The sequence below is a fragment of the Bubalus kerabau genome, chromosome 6, assembly GCF_029407905.1.
Source record: "Bubalus kerabau isolate K-KA32 ecotype Philippines breed swamp buffalo chromosome 6, PCC_UOA_SB_1v2, whole genome shotgun sequence".
Lineage (NCBI taxonomy): Eukaryota > Metazoa > Chordata > Mammalia > Artiodactyla > Bovidae > Bubalus > Bubalus kerabau.
Genome location: NC_073629.1, coordinates 31,078,328 through 31,095,464, shown reverse-complemented (window position 1 = coordinate 31,095,464; position 17,137 = coordinate 31,078,328). Strand labels below are relative to the sequence as shown.

At 45.5% G+C, this 17,137-nt stretch overlaps 1 long non-coding RNA gene and 1 pseudogene across 3 annotated transcripts; one reads left to right on the top strand and one right to left on the bottom strand.

The window, feature by feature from the left end:
- The first annotated feature begins 6,460 nt into the window (after positions 1–6,460).
- Positions 6,461–11,435, top strand: LOC129656092 (uncharacterized). Of its 3 annotated transcripts, none has more exons than XR_008716188.1 (3): positions 6,461–6,833; positions 8,114–8,248; positions 11,161–11,435. It is a non-coding gene; the product is annotated as an uncharacterized LOC129656092 (long non-coding RNA). The 3 variants fall into 3 exon arrangements; XR_008716187.1 differs by lacking the exon at positions 6,461–6,833 and adding an exon at positions 6,951–7,503; XR_008716186.1 differs by lacking the exon at positions 6,461–6,833 and adding an exon at positions 6,951–7,722.
- A 4,998-nt stretch (positions 11,436–16,433) lies between these two features.
- On the bottom strand, positions 16,434–16,927 carry LOC129654937 (60S ribosomal protein L12-like; annotated as a pseudogene).
- Between the last annotated feature and the right edge of the window lie 210 nt (positions 16,928–17,137).

Below are 17,137 nucleotides of genomic sequence, written 5' to 3'. Positions count from 1 at the left end.
GCCTTAGTGAGGTCAAGTTACCAGTTCTCGGCATGAACTTGAACTTAGTCCTATCAGATTCTAGACCACATGTTCTGTTCTGTATCCCTCACCAGCTCCTAAGAAAACATAAAAACGTACTCCATTGTATCAGAGCTCCAGAAGTTGAAAACTGCAGCTTAGAGAGGGCTGAGGGGAGGCACTGTTTCTTCCGGTTAACTTCAAACATTCTTTTTTCCTGAAGGCTACACCCTCAGGGAAATATGTGTAAATACCTAGGATATCTTTGAAGGACACTCAGGAACTGGTCAGAGTGGGTAATGGTCAGAGTGGGTAATATGAGGCTAGCAGGGAAGGGAACTGGGGGGTGGTGAAGAGAGAGGCTTTAACTTTTCACTGTTGACCTTTTCCTTGGTAAACATTGTACTATGTATGTGTTACCTACTGAGAAAGTAAATTACATGATTTTTGGTGTTTAGGTCTTAGATCTGCTGCTTTTCACCAGCAACCTGGTTTAGTAACTCTTTAATATTTCCTCATTTGTAAAATAGGGATTAAAACATCTACTATTCAGGCCTCCTCAGAAGATTAGATCCGGAGAAGGCAATGGGACCCCACTCCAGTACTCTTGCCTGGAAAATCCCATGGACAGAGGAGCCTGGCAGGCTGCAGTCCATGGGGCCACTAAGAGTCGGGCACGACTGAGCAACTTCCCTTTCACTTTTCACTTTCATGCACTGGAGAAGGAAACGGCAACCCACTCCAGTATTCTTGCCTGGAGAATCCCAGGGACAGAGGAGCCTAGTGGGCTGCTGTCTATGGGGGCACACAGAGTTGGACATGACTGAAGCGACTTAGCAGCAGAAGATTAGATCATAAAATGCACAGGGAAGGGTTTGACACTGAGTAAACACTCAGTAAATGAAGGCTGCGTCTCAAAACTGCAAAGGTCTAGCACATGAACGTTGTAATTAATAAGTCATTATTGCTTGTTTTTCAGGGCATTTATACAAATAGTTTTGAAATATTAAAAATTTCAGCCTGCACTGCTTCTTGGGCTTGAAATAGTTTGGCAAGTTGAAGATGAGAATAAGCTGTATGTTATAGGGGAGAACATAGGTGTGGAGTCAGACAGATCTGACTTCAGAACCTGAGGCTGTGTAACCCTGTGTGAGGCACTCAAGCTCTTTGAACTTCAGCTCCCTTTTCGCCCTGGGACAGTTGAATCCTCATGGGTGGTCTTTGTTCCTTATCAGATTCCTACTGCCCAACCAGATCCAACTCAATAACATATTAGCAAGAAATCTTTTGGGGGGATATAGGGAATAAGACACAGATCACATACTACACGGTTGCCATTTCCTTCTCCAGGGGATCTTCCCAACCCAGGGATTGGACCCAGGTCTCCTGCATTGCAGGTGAATTCTTTACCATCTGAGCCACCAGGGAAGCCCACACACATACTACATAATAGATACTAAATCAAATTCTCCATCAGACACCTTTTTTAAAAAAATTTTAATTGAAGGATAGTTGATTTACAATGTTGTGCCAATCTCTGCTATACAGCAAAGTGACTCAGTTATATACATATTTATATATTCTTTTTAATACTCTTTTCCATTATGGTTTATCACAGGATTATTCCATATAGTGCCCTATGCTGTATGGTAGGACTTTGTTGTTTATTCATTCTAAATGTAATGGCTTGCATATGCAACCCCAAACCCTCAGTGCATCCCTCTCCCTCCCCTTCCCCCTTGGCAACCACAAGCCTGTTCTCTTTGAGTCTGTTTCTATTTTGCAGATAGGTTCATTTGTGCCATATTTTAGATTCCACATGTAAATGATATCATATGATGTTTAGCTTTCCCTTTCTGACTTACTTCACTTAGTGTGATAATCTCTAGTTTTATCCATGTTGCTGCGAGTGGCATTATTTCATTCTTTTTTATGACTGAGTAGTATCTCATTGTATATATGTATATACATATTGAATGGATGTATATCCATATGAATGGATGTATATCCATTCATCTGTTGATGGACAGTTAGGTTATTTCCATGTCAGGGGTGCATATATCTTTTTAAATTATAGTTTTGTTTGGGTATATTCTCAGGAGTGGGTTGCTAGATCATGTGGTAATTCTATTTTTAGTTTTCTGAAGAACTTCCACACTGTTTTCCATAGTGGCTGTACCAGTTGACATTCCTACCAACAATGTATGAGGATTCCGTTTTCTCTACACCCTCTCCAGCAGTTGTTATTTGTAGACTTTTTAATGATGGCCAGCCTGACTGGTATGCGGTGGTACCTCATTATAGTTTTGATTTTCAGTTCTCTAATAATTAGTGATGTTGAGCATCTTTTCACATGTCTACTGGCTATCTCTATGTCCTCTTTGGAGAAATGTCTGTTAAGGTCCTCTGCCCATTTTTAATTGGGTTATTTATTTATTTTTTGTTGAATTGTATGGGTGTTTGGATGTTTTGGAGCTTAAGCACTTGCATCACACATTTCTTTCCCACCTACCCTCCAAAATTCCTCTTCCCTGTCAATCATTTTCCTGCTCTCTCCTTTCCACCTTTGTATCTTCTTAAAACTCTCCCTGTTGTCGGGAGTAGTTCGCCTCTGCCTTCAGTGGGTGTGCCCCACTCAGCAAAACAAAGACCAAGAAGAAGCTATCCTTCTAGTTCTTGAGTGTATCTCTTTGGAGAGGGGCTGGGGCAGCCTCAGTCCATCCTGCCATGCATAACTGGGAGATAATTATACTTACCTTGCAAGGCTGTTGTAAGGATGAGCAGAGCTAGAATTCAAGTCCAGGTTTTCTGACCTCAAGTTCAATATCCCTCTCCCCAGCTACAACAGAATATTATAGAATCTTGTTTGCTGGAAACTCACCTAACGATAGGTTGGTTACCAGAAACTCACCTAGCTCTCAATCTAACTGCACTTTGTTGTTGTTATACACTCAAATTTTAGAAGAGACAAAGAGCTAGTCAGGAATGTGAAAATAAAAATTCAATTTCCAGAATAAGTGCTGAGGTCAGTACAATTTTATGCCAATATCTTATTTTCTCTCTATCTGATGCCAACCAGGGAGACTTAAATTTAGAGTGATGACCCTTGAGGCAGAGCAACATCCTCTCTTATCAATGAACCATCTTACTATGTTCACTGACCTCCAGTTAGGCAAGAAGGCAGACTACGATGTTTCCAAAGTCATCCACAAGACTTGAGTTATGATGAGGTTTTCTTCTTAGTCTGACTTCCCACTTTGTAAACCTACTAGCCAGTTTGGATTTCACTGTATAAGACCTCTCAGAAAGGGAAGGGAACCAGGGTGACCAAGCCTATAAGATGTCCATCAGAGATGCAAGCTGGCTGAGGCAGGCAGCAGTGGGGCCTGGAGTAGAGTGTGTATAAGTTTCTTTGGGCAGCTGTAACAAAGTATTTCAAACTCAGTGACTTAAAGCAACAGAAATTTATCCTCTCTGGAGTTCTGGAGACTGGAAGCCCAGAATCAAGGCGTCAGTAGGGTTGCTTTCTCTGAAGTCTCTACGAGAGGGTCCTTCTTTGCTTCTTCCTACCTTCTGGCATTGCTGGCAATCCTTGACACAGCTTAGCTGGTAGATGTATCAATGCAATCTGTGCCTCTCACTTCACATGGTGGTCTCCCTGTGTGGCTCTGTGATCTATTCTTATTTTCTTTCTTCTTTTTTTTATTGAAGTGCAATTGATGTATAATGTTGGGTTAGTTTCAGTAGAGTAGGTCCTTGTGATCTCTTCTTATAAGTATACCAGTCACTGGATCAGGCCTGCCCAATCCAGTATGGCTTCATCTTGACTATTTTCAAGACCCTATTTTCAAATAAGGTCACATTCACAGGTCCTGGGGGTTAAGATTTCACAGAAGATTTCTCATCTTCTACTCATATAGAACACTTCAAACTCATATAGAACACTTCAACTCACAGCGTTCAACACTGCTGAACAGTGCTCAACAGAGCACTATTCCTATCTTCCAAGTCTGTCAGCCACAGTACCTGCTGAAATGATTCAAAAGCTAGGACACAACTAACAGTGACTGAAGGGAGGAGGCTGGTGAGAAGGTGAACTTGTGAGCGTTTCCAAAAATGGGGCAGCAGAGGCCTTGAGTGCCCACTCAGTTCTTAATCTCTTCCCCCAGCCCTGGTGGAGGCACAGTTTCATAACATCTGAAGTGTAGGATACTCTTCTAGCCTTAATCTAACCCAGAACTTCAAAATTAATGCTGGCAAATGGACTCCGTCGTCATTTATAAGACAGAGTTTCACATGATGGTTAGCATCCCCTTTCAAGATAGATGTGCATGTAATTCATTCCAGTTTTTAAGAGACATCTCCCAGAATTCTGCTCAGATTTATTGTCAAATAACCATTCCAAATAATTGCATCTGGTGCTGACTCAGGCCTGGTGGGGACAGTTGCCACCAGTACTGAGCTCTGGCATCAATTTGTGACTTCCCAGGGGGAGAACCCCAGGGGTGGAAGCCCACAGGCCTGATTGCCCTCTTCGATTAATATTTAATAGAATGGCTGCCCCCACCCAGCCTGCCAGCCTGGATCAGTGCCACAAGTCAATGTTTGGCCTTGCCATGCACAAGGGTGGTGAGGAAGACTTGGCAAAATTTTAATTAACTGAGATAAATAAACATACAGAGGAAGCATGAGTCCATTAGCTGGCACCACCACCCAGAGAGAAAAGGCCTCACTAATCACACACCACAGCAGGTGAAAAGACCTGCAGACCAGCAGCATCCATTTACTTTCAAATTAAAAACCATTTTTTCAAAACGAATATGCGTGGGGATCTCTGTCATATTGTTTCTCCTGAAAAGCAGGAAAGCTGGGATATTAATGAGCAACTGTTTTCCATATTTCAGCCCAGGAAAGCCGAAAACATGAGTGCAGCAAAACAGGCTGGAAGGCCCTTCCCTTGGAGGGGAGGGAAAGGGGAGTTGTTCCAGAAGCCAAGCAAAGGCAATCAGAAATTGAGGATCCCACTCCGAGGGAAAACACAAGCAACACAGTCAGACCAGACTGGTCCGCTGAATTCAGATGTGGCAGAAGATCAGGTGTGGCAGAGGTATGTTGTTTGCTCAGAGTCGAGGAGTCAGCAAGGTTAGATTTTGGGTAGGCCTGCAATTCACCAACCTTGGTTTGGATTGTAAGATGAACAAGAGACAGGGCTGGAGCTTCAGTTTACAACATTCTAGAAGGATGATTTCATATAATTTTAGAACCATGTCAGAAAGAGGTACTTCATTTACTCATTATATGCTCATATATTTATCACTTGGTGTGTAACAAGTCGGAGAAGGCAATGGCACCCCACTCCAGTACTCTTGCCTTGGAAAATCCCATGGACGGAGGAGCCTGGTAGGCTGCAGTCCATGGGGTCGCTAAGAGTCAGGCACGACTAAGTGACTTCACTTTGACTTTTCACTTTCATGCATTGGAGAAGGAAATGGCAACCCACTCCAGTGTTCTTGCCTGGAGAATCCCAGGGACGGGGGAGCCTGGTGGGCTGCCGTCTATGGGGTCGCACAGAGTCGGACACGACTGAAGCGACTTAGCAGCAGCAGCGGCAGTGTAACAAGTGCTCTCTGGGTCTGGAGGTTAATGAAGTCTCTGTTCTTATGAAGCTTACGTTCCAGTTGGAGGAATTGAATGACAAAACCAGAAAAGATCATGGGGCAACTAAATGAAGAGACCTGAATGGCAAGAAAGAGTTGGCTGTGGCAAGATCTGGAGAGCATTCCAGGAAACAGAAGTGGAAGGTCCCCAGGGAGATGGGAGCTTGGTGTGTGGGAGGAAGGGCCGGTGTTGTTGAATGTTCGAAGCTCAATGAGAAAGGAGATGAGCAGTAGAGGAAAAGAATAGGCAGGGCAAGGTAAGGAGATTGGATTTTGTTCCAAGTACAATTATTTATACTTATTTACATGACCACCTGATGTGAAAAACTGGCTCATTGGGAAAGACCCTGATGCTGGGAAAGATTGAAGGGCAGGAAGAGAAGAGAAGGGGACGACAGAGGATGAGATGGTTGGATGGCATTACCAATGTGATGGACATGAGTTTGAGCAACCTCCAGGAGTTGGTGATGGACAGGGAAGCCTGGTGTGCTGCAGTCCATGGGGTCACAAAGAGTCAGACATGACTGAGTAACTGAACCGAATGACATGAAAACAATCATTCTCACCAGATTACAAACTTCAAGAGAGCAGAGTCTATATCTTTCCTGTATGCTTACTCCATACCTCATTTGCATTCTAGGGCATGTACTACTTGCCTTTTCTTCCTTCCTTTGTTGTTCCCTTTATTCCTTCCTTCCTTCCTTTCTCTTCCTCCTCCTTCCCCTTCTGCTGCTGCTGCTTTTCTCCTCCTTCCCCTCCTCCTCCATCCTCTCCTCCTCCTCCTTCTTCCTCCTACTATTACAAGTATGTAAGATTTCTCTCCCCCATCTCCTACCAACTAAGTTGCAAACCGCTTGAGTCTGGTCCTCCTCTTCTGACCCTCCTATAGTGTGGTGGGCCAGCATCCAAGATGATCTCCAATGATCCTTGCCTCCCTTCATGGTCCTCTTTCACACTGAGGCAGGGCAGTCCCTGTGTGATGAGGAGGAGGGACAGGGTGTGACATTCAAGGCTAGGCCATAAAAGTCATTGCAGCATCTGACCTGGACTCTTGGTTTCTTGCCTGGGGGAGGCCAGCTGCCATGCCATGAGGGCACTCAAGCGGCAACATGGAGAAGCCCAGATGGAGAGGAACTGGGTCCCCCTGACAAGAGCCAGCAGCAATTCAATAGTCAGGTGAGTGAGCCTCCTTGGAAGTGGATCCTCCTGCCCCAGCCACGCCTTCAGATGATTGCAGCTCCAGCTGATGTATGACTGCAATCACGTGAGAGACCCTGGGCCGAAACTGCCCTACTGAGTCCTTCCCAAGTTCCTGACCAACAGAAACTGTGAGAGAGAATAAATGATGTTGTTTTTTTTAAGCCATTAAGCTTTGGCCAACTTGCCAGGCAGTGTTAGAGAACCAGGGTGCAGAGCATAAAGTCATGCATGAAGTAGTGGGGTGAAAACACAGCTATGAGGAAGTCCCTTTTCCTGTGGGACAGAGGGTCAGGGAGCACTTGAAACAAGCGGAGAGCTAATGCTGTGCCTAAGGGCATCTAAGAGTCAGGTCCGAAAGAAGACCACTGATGAGACCACTCAAGAATAAATGTGGAGGGCAGAATCTGTCAGTTAATATTGCCTGCAAAAAAGACAAAAGCCAGGAGAGCCAGCCGAAATACACCTGCAAGAATCTAGAACCTGTGGAGCCTTCCGAAGTTTGTTGTTTTTGCCACTCTGGTCTAGTTTTACAGGGTGGAAAGCTCTTGAATATTTGTTTAGGGCGGCACGTCACTAAGAGTCGGGGAGTGGGGAGAGACAGTGCCCCACCCAAAGCTACTTGGAGGCAGCCACCAGGAAGAGGCAAGTGAGTGAGGCCCTGGGACCTGCTGAGGGAATCAAGTTAGGACAGAGCCCTGCTGAGCCTGAGTCAGGTCCCCGGGGCTTAATAGTTGCAAGTCCCCTGAACATGCATATTGCACGGACTGAGGATGTTTCATTAACACCATGGGGCACAGGCACGGCTGTTTCCAGATCTGCCCTCTTCCTAAGACCCTTCTCCTTTGTCAGAGCTGGCGCCTCACAGGTGAGAATGCGGAGGCATCAGTTAGCTGTGTGAGGCATGTGCCCAGCAAATTATTTCTCCTCCAGCAACCCCCTCCTGACGCATTTGTCTGGCTGCTTATTTGTGTAATTAATTTGCATCGTGCAGTTGAAGTCTGTTGAATTATTTAAAAATAAATTTGATCTGGAACTCCCATGTATGAAGCCATTGAAAGCAGTGCTGTTGCGGTTAGGGTGGGGACGGGAGGGGGTGCTGGGGCCTGCCTCCCCCCAGTGTCCCCTTGCTTCCCAGGAGCCCTAGTGTTCTCAAGATGGTAACCTGAAAGCCGCGGATCAAGGGTATTCTAGAGTCTGCCATGTAGTCTTATAATGATCTGCCATTTGTGATTATTTATGCTGCTCTTTTCTTCCAGGACTGAAAATAAATAGATTAATCTTCCTCAGATACCATCTCATCACATACTTCCCATGCTTCACACCTCTGGTGGGATGTTGCTTCTCAGAAGTTAAAGTGCGGATTGTTTGCTTGGTTTTTGCCTCGGCTTCTGGTAACTGAGCTCCTTCTCCAGTCACACTCCCTCTTCACAGTCCCTGTGTGTCCTCCCCTCCAGGCCCCCTGTTTGCAACTCCTCCCCCATCCACACGGGCACTGCTTAGACCCGATTGCCTGGAGATTTTCCCTCCCCCATTCCCCTCCATCTAGAGATTTCCTTCCTCAGCATTCTGTTAGCAAACACTATCTGGACCAGCTGTTGACCCTTAAATTACTACAGGTCAAGAGTCACAGAAACATGAGGGTTGTCAGGAACCTGAGGGCTGGTCTAGTTCAAGCCCTTATTTCACAGATAAAGAGAATAAAGCCCAAGAGTTGAAGTAAGTTGCTCAAGGTCACACAGCTAATTAGTGCCAAAGTCACACACAGAGTCCAGTTCTCCAGGCTAGGCTCAATTCTGCAGGAGCCTCTTGAAGGCCGAGACTTGTGTTTTCTATTTCTTTGAATTCCCTACATGTAATAATGAATGTGTGTGTTCAGTTACATCTGACTCTTTGCGACTCCATGGACTATAGCCCACCAGGCTCCTCTGTCCATGGGATTCTCCAGGCAAGAATACTGGAGTGGGTTGCCATTTCCTCCTCTAGGGGATCTTCCTGACCCAAGGATCAAACCCAAGTCTCCTGGTGTCTCCTGTGTTGGCAGGCAGATTCTTTACCACTGAGCCACCTGGGAAGTAGCAGGTGTCTAGTTAGTCTTGGTGACACTGTTGATTGGTGGTCAAGGATGCCTCTTCACCTTCCCAGTTAACCAGAAGCCAGCACTGAGGATGGAGGTTCAGTGGTCGCGAGTGCAGAAGAGAGTGTTACCCAAACTATAAGTGCCTTCATCTGGAGGGCACGCATAAAAGAAGGGCAAAGAAGTGTCCCTGACCCTGAAACTGCATTTCTCTGAATGCTAACCCTCCTGGTCTGTAAAATCAGGATAGGATGAGGAAAAATTTATGTAAAGCACTTGGCGAACCTCGGGATCAGTAAATGTTTGCTGTTTTTAACGAATCACACTATTCTTATTTCTCCATTTTATTGCGACATTTTTCATACACATAGCAAAGTGGAAAGAATTTTACAGGGAACAGCTGTCTACTAGCCACCTAAACTCTACCATTAACATCTTACTAAAATTGCTTTCTCACGTATTTATCCATTTCTGTATCCATCCATGAATCCATTTTATTTTAGTGGAGCTTTTCACTGTAATTTGTAGATGGCAGAACACTTTTCCCTAAATACTTCAGCATGCATATCATTACTAAAGCTTGGTCTTTGTTTAGATTTTTCATTTGATGTAAAATTTAGATACAATGGCATGCCCAGATCTTAAGGGTACTTTTGCTGAGTTATGACAAATGTGAGTGCCTGTGTAATCCGAACTCCCATTAAAATGCAGAGAGCATTTCCATCATTATAGAAAGTTCCCTCACATCCCTTCCCATCTTTCCCCAACCCTTAGAGGCAAGCGTTGTCTGGACTTTTTCCCCGCCACAGATCACCTGTTAGAGAGCATAATACTAATGGAACCCTGTAGTGTGTACTCTTTCATATAAGGCTTCTTTCACTTAGCATAATGTTTCTGAAACCCATCCCTGATGATGTGTGATTAGTGGCCCATCTTTTTTGCTGTCGAATAGTATTCCATTGTATGAATATACTACTGTTTATTTATCCACTATCCTGCTATGAAGTTTTAATAAATGCTAGCGAGTTCCATTCTTTCCTTACAGTGGCTCATTTTCAATAAAATCAACCACCATAAAACTCAGCTTGAAAAGAATTGGCATTTCTAAGATAGAAAAGGCCCTGGGACAGTGGGAAAAGACACTTCTCACAATGAGTCTTCAGCTAATTCTTTCTTGGCGTAAATCAGCACATAGATTGAGCATCATTTTGGTTGAAGAGTCTATTTTAATTTCCTCCCAGGAGATCTCTCACCCTGTCTTATTCTTATTCAGTGCATTTTTCCTAGCTTCCTCCACCATGAAATGAGTTGGAGCCAATTAAGAGCCTTCTGCTTCCTCATCAGTGATATTTATGACTATGGAAATATTTATGATGCATGGAGAGGGTTTGGGTCAGAGAGGAGATCAAGATTTTGCTGTCCTTACAAATGGGATTTGTCTCCTGCCTACTTTTGTCAGGGTTGTAAAAAGGAAGAGTGGGCATCATATAGTTTAGGGTTGCCTTTTTTTCCCCCCGCTTCTAACCTTTGCATTCAGGCTGTGGATTAAATGCTTTTTTATTACTGACCTCCGTGCTTGGAATGAAAGAGACATTTTGGTTTTCTGGGCTCATTGGTAGTGTTGTTTAGTGTTATCTCCTTTTTCTGAGCCTGCCCTCAAATGCCCTGTCTAGGCTAGAGCTATAATCTTCTAGGGTAGACATTTAAAATCTAAAGACAGAAATCCTGCATTCTATAAGAGGCTCAAGAGCTTCTGACATCCATCAAAATGACTCTGCATAAATAAAGGGTCAGTTATTTCATGTTTTTGGCAAACTTGCTAGGGAAGCAATCCTTTCACTGCAAAATATACATTTTTTCCCACCCTCCCTGCATGCCATCATTCCTGTCTTCCAGGAATGTTTGTTTCTTGACCAAGTCCAAGAGCCCCCACCTGGAGCTCATGTTCTCCTATCCAGACCTGGCTTGCCTGCATCTTCAAACACTCCACTGCAAACAGTTCTTCCACCTCTGCCAACAAACTGTTTCTGTCTCCCCTATATATTCATATATATTTATAAAAATAAATGTACATATTGATTACACATTTTTATAAATAGATATATTTAAGGAATGCCTCCTTTGTGGCAAGCTGCCCTTTCATGGGACTGCCCTCTTTTTCCTTCACTTCTGAAATTCTTGGAAACTGTACTTGCTGCCTTACTTTGCTAACTTGCTGGCTTCTTGCAGCACGGCCCACCCTCAGCACTGTACCACGAGGACCCAGAAGGCACCTTCAACTCCTCAGCTGACCTGTGGAGCAGCCCCTCTTCACTCCCTCGTGCTCTGGTCCTGATGACCTGTCCCCTCCCTGCCGACTTCTGTGAGTCAGCGACATTCCCATGAACTCCCCCAAGCCTGTCATCCTGTCTTTTCCTCAGTTGGGCATTATATTTCCTCCCACAGCCTGATGGTGGTCATTTTTTCAAACAATGTCATAGCTTCTCCCACCAGTGTCAGCTCTCCTGTGGGTAGCTGCATCCCAAATCTGTGTCAGGCTCCAAACTCCTCTCTCGTCCTCAGACCCACATTCCACGTTGATCTCCAGATGCCTCTTCCTGAGTCACCTTACACCTAAATTTCACCTTGTTGTGGTTCTGTCGCCCAGTTGTGTCCAACTCTTTGTGACCCCATGGACTGCAGCGCACCATGCCTCCCTTCACAGATCACCACCTTGTCATGGCAAAGGGGCTTGCATAACCCAGTGAAGCTATGAGCCATGCCGTGTAGGGCTACCCAAGACAGATAGGTTATAGTGGAGAGCTCTGACAAAACCTGATCCACTGGAGGAGGGAGTGGCAAACCACCCTAGTATACTTGTCAGGAGAACCTCCTGAACTGTATAACAGGACAAACTTCACCTTCAGTTCAGTCAGTTCAGTCGCTCAGTCGTGTCCGACTCTGTGTGACCCCACAGACGGCAGCCCACCAGGCTCCACCGTCCCTGGGATTCTCCAGGCCAGAACACTGGAGTGGGTTGGCATTTCCTTCTCCAATGCATGAAAGTGAAAAGTGAAAGTGAAGTTGCTCAGTCGTATCCGACTCTTAGCGACCCCATGGACTGCAGCCCACCAGGCTCCTCCATCCATGGGATTTTCCAGGCAAGAGTACTGGAGTGGGGTGCCATTGCCTTCTCCATAAAGAGGTATAAAACATGGGTTCTGCCCTCTGGGAGCTTAGGATTTACTCAGAGACACACAAGCAGGTTTGGAAATGTTCTAGAACAACCCTGAGAGTTAATATGAAAAGTGATGCTATAACAAGAGTCACACCACATGACAAAATACTACATGAGCCATCGTCGCTCAGAGAAGGGGGAGGCTGAGGGCAGAGCGACCTGCTGACCTGGGCTCAGCGAGTCCAGGAGGGAGGGGCAGAGAGGATGTAAAGAGCTGGGCTAGGACCATTCAGGACATTCTTTCCACCTGCATTCAACCACACAGGTCACAGTGCTTCTTAACCTGAGGTAGTACAGCTTACCCTGAAGTAGTACTGCGCCCTAGGAAGATTTTGGAGGTTTTTTTTTTTTAATTGTCACAATGACTGAAAGGTGCTATTAGCCTTTAGTACCTGGAAATCAGAAATGATAAATGTCCTGCTATGAGTAGGTTAGTCTCATGCAAAGATTTGTCCTTACAGTAGTGCCAAGGTTGAAAAACACATGCAAAGTAATGGGGAATTGACTCCTCCTCACTCCTCCTTGCCCCCTCCATCTTTCCAAGATGACAAAAGAGGGGGGAGGTTTACCCTACCCCACCCCCACCTTGGCTTGGCTTTGTCAAGTCAAACTAGTAAAATCCACATAGAGTGAATGGAATTATTCTGCATCATGGAAACCATCGCCCAACAGAGGAAATACATGCCTGGGGTCCTACTAAACTGAGAAACAGGAAGAAACGTAAGTACAGCTGTAATGAGTTTATTCATATTTTTGCAGGCAAAAAATCTAGAAGAAAGTTGTTTTTAAAATTTTTAGCAATTGTTAGATCAAAAAATAAAATGTTATTTTCATGTGAAGTCAGTCCTTGTGTACTTGGCAGTGCTTAGGGCCAATGAAGACATTAATTGGGCCCAGGGAGTGTTGCACATGAATATTATACACATATGACTGAGGAGTTGTCATATATGAATGGGAAATAATTGTGATGCTGATGAGATGCTTCTCCAAGAGGTAAGACTAAATCTGCGGCCTAATCAATGGTGCTCTATCTTGTCTAGCGGAAAACAACAGTCCAGTTGGTTGGTCCGTTGGTCGACAAAAAGCTACCCAGTAACCACTAGGTCCCAGGCACTGGGGTAGGTGCTGGAATAAAGCAAGAACCGGGCAACATCCTTGCCCCCTGGGGGTGGGGAGGGAGGAACAGACAAATACCAGAGACTGAGACACATGCCAACTGAGCTATCAAAAGACACATGCTCCTTGGAAGAAAAGCTCTGACCAGCCTAGACAGCATATTAAAAAGCAGAGACATTACTTTGTCAACAAAGGTCCATTTAGTCAAAGCTACAGTTTTTTCAGTAGTCATGTATGGATATGAGCTGGACTAGAAAGAAAGCTGAGCACCAAAGAATTGATGCTTTTGAACTGTGGTGTTGGAGAAGACTCTTGAGAGTCCCTTGGACTGCAGAGAGGTCCAACCAGTCAATCCTAAGGGAGATCAGTCCTGAATATTCATTGGAAAGACTGATGCTGAAGCTGAAACTCCAATACTTTGGCCACCTGATGCCAAGAACCAGGTCATTGGAAAAGACCCTGATGAGAAAGGAGATGAGAAGTAGAGGAAAAGAATAGGCAGGGGAAAGGTAAGAAGATTGGATTCTGTTCCAAGTACAATTATTTATACTTATTTACATGACCACCTGATGCAAAAACTGACTCATTGGAAAGACCCTGATGCTGGGAAAGATTGAAGGGCAGGAGAAGGGGACGCCAGAGGAAGAGATGGTTGGATGGCATCACCGATTCGATGGACATGAGTTTGAGCAAGCTCCGGGAGCTGGTGATGGACAGGGAAGCCTGGCGTGCTGCAGTCCATGGGGTTGCAAAAAGCCAGACATGACTAAGCGACTGACCTGGACACATACACCTTGATAGACATGAAGGTTACAGGTCAGCAGGGAGCCTAGAGGATGGTGAGTCTGAGAACAGCAATTGGGCAGGTGTAGTCTGACCTCTCAGGGAGGCAGGAAGGGGCCTTGGCCACTAGTCATTTGATGACTGGCTCCCCAGATCTCCCCAGTGATGGAGGAAAGCCCCAGGGACTGAACAGGGCAGGGACAGGCAGCGCTAGGGAAGTCCTGAGAGTCAGAGCCATGAATCAGAGATGATTTCCACACTGCGGGAGGAAACTGGACTTGACATGGGACAAAGTGCACAGGAAGATGATGGTTGATGACCAGGAAAAGAGTTGAAGGTATGATCTTAGCCTTATTGGCTTCCGGGCTTATGGGGATGTGGTCTGATTCAAAAGCTCTTACCAAGGTGTGGATGAGGCATGCAGAAACCAAGAGATGTTGGGGTGATTCTGCCACGTCTCAGTGGAGCTGTAACCTCCCTAAGTCCTAATTGAAGGGGAGGGAAGTGAATACTGAAACCAGGGAGGGGGAAAGTAGAGATGAGAAGGCTGTCCCGAGAGAGACTGAAGGGCGTAACTAGCCTGGGTCCTTCTCTCAGGGAGGCCACAGGGATTAAATACTGTGACCTTTTTCCCCTGACCTCCAGTCTTCTGTCAGCTCCCATTGGCTGAACTCAACGAGAAGTCAGAGAAAAAAGAGCAGGATCCGAGGAGTGAATGAAGATATGGAACCCAGCGTGACCAGTAGGACACAGGCAGCCCTGATACTGCAAAGAAACCTTCCACCGAAAACAAGAGACTGGCTAGCTTCCTGAAGGAAGAGGAACTAGGAACAAGCGTGGCTCCAGCCCCTGTTGTGATTCTTCTACCTTGCTGATCTAACTGCATCAGGTACCATAACCTTCCTCTAGGGATCTCTCTACGTCTTCCATCCCCACTGTCACTGCCTCTGGCCACCACCTTCCCTTGCATTTCTCCAAGTTTCCTGCTTGGTCTTCCTGCCTTAGCCTCTATCCAGTCCCCTCTTCACCTGGCAACCAAATCTTTCTAATGTACTGATCTGAGCATGTCATTTCCTTTGCTAAAACCACCTCACCAACATAAAGTCCAAACATCTTACCATGACTTATGAGGCTCTATCATGGTCTGGCTCTGGTTTACATGTCCAGCCTCATTTCTTGCCGGTTCTACTTTTCCATCTTCCCTCAGCCAAACTTTCCTTCCTAAATCTAGCATGCTATCTGTCCAGCCATACAGAACTGCTTTCTAATCTCTAATCCCAGGGCCTTTGCACATGCTGTTTCTTCTCCTGAAAGCCAGGAAGTCAATTTTAACCCAACTTTTGCTTATTCCTCATTACTTCCTTCCAGCTGCCCTTGGCAAGGGCTCAGTGCCTCTCCTGTGTGCTCCTATAGCACTATGGCCCTGCACAGATTGTAGCATTTATTTTAAAAGGTAATTCAAGAGATATTTACTGAATACCTGTCATACATCAAACCCTTACCATCCCAGAACGATGAGTAAAGACTCATGCTGTTCTTTCTGCTTGCCATGTTCTTTTTAAAAAATTCTTCGTTTGACCAACTCTTTTTTTTAAAGTTATTTATTTATTTTATTTTTGGTTGCTCTGAGTCTGTTGCTGTGCATGGGGTCTCTCTAATTGCAGTGAGCAGGGGCTGGTCTTCGTTGTGGTGTGTGGGCTGCTCATTGTGGAGGCTTCTCTTGTTGCGGAGCACAGGCTTCAGGCACATGGTCTTCGGCAGCTGCAGCCCGCGGGCTCCAGTAGCTGTGGTACCCTGGCTTAGTTGCTCCACAGCATGTGGAATCTTCCCGGACCAGGGGTTGAACCTATGTTTCCTGCCTGGCAGGCAGATTCCTGTCTACTGTCTCACCAGGGAAGTCCATCTGAACCACTCCTAACCTTTAGGTCTCAGCTAAAATATTTCCTATGAAAACTTTGCTTCCTTATTCTCTCTCACAGCATGCTGTGTGATTTAGCTTACTTGATAGTGCTGTCTCCCTCTCCACAGCCAGGAAGATGCCGTATCTGCTCCGTCACCCACCGTGCGCCTGCCCAGCCCTAGCTCTGAACCGGGTACTCAGTGGGCATTGGTCACACACGTGTGGAGCAAGGGAAGGCAATTGTGTTCTCTTGTCAGACTATGAAAGGGAGTAAACCATGACTGGATGCTCCAGGGATGTCTGTGGGACCTGAAACTTAAGACAATTTGAAGGACCCTCTTTAAGAAAAACAAAAAATTACAAATCCAAAATTGGGTGTGAAAGTGGATCTTTGCTTAGATTGAGAAAAATGACAACAAACTGTAGGACTCTTTTTTTTTTTTGGTTGTCAAATGATCCTGTATTTTTCTTTTTCCTTTGCAGTTCTTAACTAGCGGGGCACTCCACTGTGCCACTGTTGATACCATCTATGATGTCGTGAGGGTGGCGGCCTACAGACTGGGTCCCCAGGATCTCTTTAATGGTTCCAGAAAGTTCTCTAGCTAGAGACCGATGCCACATCTGCCGGGCAGTGTTGACGATCTCATCAAAAGTGATGTTTCCACTGTGCTTAATGTTTTTCTGCTTCTTTCTGTCCCTTGGTGGTTCCTTGAGGGCTTTGATGATCAGGGCAGAAGCAGAAGGTACCACCTCAATCTGGGCTTGTCTGTTCTGAATGGTCAGTTTCACTGTAATCCTCAGACCCTTCCAATCACCAGTTGCCTTGGCGATGTCATCACCGACCTTTTTTGGACACAGACCCAGAGGGCCGATCTTGGGGGCCCGGGCAGACGTGGCACCGACTTCCCACCGGTGCACCTCAGGTACACGACCTTGATCTCGTTGGGGTGGAATTTAGGCAGCATGGTGGAGGCGGCTGGTGTAGGATGAACCCGGATTCTGGACGAACGAAGAAAGTTGCACATTTGCCTCCTCCGAGCCGAAAGCTGAAAGCTGTAGGACTCTTAAAGTTGAAATATTTCACAAATATCACAAGATACAGAAAAGTAATACAATGTTTTTATTAATTGCCTAGCACACTGCTGCAATACTTTTCTTCCTCTGCATTTTTTGTTTGAATACTCTTTTCT